We start from the raw sequence: 3405 nt of genomic DNA, 5'->3' as shown, positions 1-3405 counted from the left end.
TCCTTACTATAATGTATCAATATATCCGCTTAACAATATATCCTAGCGAAGCATTAACGATTCTTATTTATTTTGAATCCTTAAGAAATATATTGATAATTCTGAATCAGAAAAGAGGAAAATTTGAGACACAGATTTCTTCAAAAGTTAATAAAATCAAAAGCAAGTGTTTACGGTGTTCCATGTACAGAGAAAATGTGTAATCATCTTTATGATTTTGTTGATAATATCGGTCTATAGGTCTGGTGGTCGGTTGCTTTGACGTGTAAGTCACTCCGTTAGGATATTTAGCTCTCTCTCTCTCTCTCTCTCTCTCTCTCTCTCTCTCTCTCTCTCTCTCTGAAAATTATTGATATATAATTTTTAGTCAATCTAAATACACATTGTGCACTAATACCGAAAACACAGTAACTGCTTCCCTTTTGGAGTGCGTGATAATAATAATAATAATAATAATAATAATAATAATAATAATAATAATAATAATAATAATAATAATAATGTTTTTAAATATCTCCCCAAATTAGACTTTTTCCTCATTAAATACAGTAAGTTTTAAAGGAGATTTATAGGTCTATGACACCATACTTTACTCCTTCTTTATTTTATTTTTAGTTTTGTGCCTGACGCCTTTTTCTGGCAAGGGGTTTTATAGGCACAAAAAGCGAGAGAGAGAGAGAGAGAGAGAGAGAGAGAGAGAGAGAGAGAGAGTTAACTTTCGAGAGGCTTATTTTAACTGAACATCGTCTTCCTTTAAAAACTGTATTTTCAAGTTGTAAGTAACGGAGTACAGCTATACTCTCTCAGAGTAATTCAAAGAGTTTGAAAGATTTGATAGTTTTTATTTGCTTAACATTGATGAGTTTAAGAAACAGTAAAATAAAATCTACTTATATGCATCTAATCGATCCTTCATAACAATCTTGTGATTGGTGGTTAAACCTTATCAAGATATTGAGCTACTGTTATATGTAGTACTAGCCTCACCTTCAGATTTTGTGCTCATCATCTCCATATATCTCAACATTTTATTATTATTATTATTATTACTATCCAAGCTACAACCCTAGTTGGAAAAGCAAGATGCTATAAGCCCAGGGGCTCCAACAGGGAAAAATAGCCCAGTGAGGAAAGGAAATAAGGAAATAAATAAATGAAGAAAACAAATTAACAATAAATCATTCTAAAAACAGTAACAACGTCAAAACAGACATGTCATATATAAACTATTAACAACATCAAAAACAAATATGTCACAAATAAACTATAAAAGACTCATGTCCACCTGGTCAACAAAAAAGCATTTGCTTCAACTTTGAACTTTTGAAGTTCTACTGATTCAACCACCCGATTAGGAAGATCATTCCACATCTTGGTAACAGCTGGAATAAAACTTCTAGAGTACTACGTAGTATTGAGCCTCGTGATGGAGAAGGCCTGGCTATTAGAATTAACTGCCTGCCTTGTATTACGAACAGGATAGAATTGTCCAGGGAGATCTGAATGTAAAGGATGGTCAGAGTTATGAAAAATCTTATGCAACATGCATATTGAACTAATTGAACGGCGGTGCCAGAGATTAATATCTAGATCAGGAATAAGAAATTTAATAGACCGTAAGTTTCTGTCCAACAAATTAAGATGAGAATCAGCAGCTGAAGACCAAACAGGAGAACAATACTCAAAACAAGGTAGAATGAAAGAATTAAAACACTTCTTCAGAATAGATTGATCACCGAAAATCTTGAAAGACTTTCTCAGTAAGCCTATTTTTTGTGCAATTGGAGAAGACACGGACCTTATATGTTTCTCAAAAGTAAATTTACTGTCGAGAATCACACCTAAAATTTTAAAAGTCATACATATTTAAAGAAACATTATCAATACTGAGATCCGGATGTTGAGGAGCCACCGTCCTTGACCTACTTACAATCATACTTTGAGTTTTGTTAAGATTCAACTTCATACCCCATAATTTGCACCATGCACTAATTCTAGCTAAATCTCTATTAAGGGATTCACCAACCCTAGATCTACATTCAGGGGATGGAATTGATGCAAAGAGAGTAGCATCATCTGCATATTACATAACGGTCTATCTTACCTCAAGAGTCGGTCTAGACCAAAGAACGTTATTAAATACCTGGCAGATAGTCAATTCTAGTTGCTGGAAATCAGGGCCAGAAAAGTCATAGGTGTATCAACATCCTCCTTAGCAATTTGTCTAAAATAATTAATCCAAATAGGATTAAGAGTTATGAATTCATCTTTCATTTGGAAACATAAGTTTTACGGGTATGAAACAGAAATTGACATGAGGCAACCTATCATTGGTTGAATTAAGAAGGACAGCTTTGGTTGGTGAATTGGAAATGGGCGGTTAGTATGAATAGGAGGACCATGTGTTTGTTTTTCAGTAGACAACAGGAAATATAAGTAACGGCAGTTGGAAGCCCGTCCCCGAAATTTTTTCCCAAACAGTTTTGCAGAAGGGGGGCGGGGCTTCGTGCGCAGAAAACAGATTTTTAAGGGTAACTCCTTTATTAGGGCTGCGTTAAGATTTGATGGGTAACTAGCTCATTCAAGTTATGATCAATTACTGCATTCATAAAGAGCTGAAGGGTTTATAGATAGCTTAATAATAATAATAATAATAATAATAATAATAATAATAACGATGATGATGATGATGATTATTACACACACACACGCACACACATACATACATATATATATATATATATATATAAATAAATAAATAAATGCATATATATATATATATATATATGTATGTATGTATATATATATATATATATACTTATGTATATATATATATATATATACATATATATATATATATATATACATATATATATATATATATATACTTATGTATATATATATATATATATATATAACATGATTTGCTTATGAAAACTGAATGTTACTGAGATAACTTAATTTTCAAAACTTTCTTACCAGTTCTTACCAGTTTCATAGTTCGATTCGTGCAAGTAGCCTACAACCTTTCCACAACAAATCATCATCATCACTTTTATATCTATCCTTCATTGTTGCACCTTTTTAAACATGTTGAGGAATAATGGTTTTAAATGTCTGTCAATTTTATGTGTTGATTTCTTACTCTACTGCTAGAGTTATTGGGTTCTTTGACTGGCTAGACAGTAATGCAGTGGATCTCTATATCTAGTTACCTGTTATTTTTTCCTTTGTCTACAAACTCAACGAATAGTCTGGTCTATTCTTTCCACATTCTCATCTGTCCTTTTACACCTTTCAACACTGAGATTACCAAACAATTCTTTTTCGTTCAAGGGTTTAACTACTGTTCAATGGCTATTTTCCTCTTCATAAAGATTGAGACACTCTAGCTATGGTAAGCAG

Source organism: Palaemon carinicauda, chromosome 26 (assembly GCF_036898095.1).
Source record: "Palaemon carinicauda isolate YSFRI2023 chromosome 26, ASM3689809v2, whole genome shotgun sequence".
NCBI classification, from domain to species: domain Eukaryota; kingdom Metazoa; phylum Arthropoda; class Malacostraca; order Decapoda; family Palaemonidae; genus Palaemon; species Palaemon carinicauda.
The sequence above is the reverse complement of the archived record's forward strand: the minus strand, read 5'-3'. Positions refer to the sequence as shown.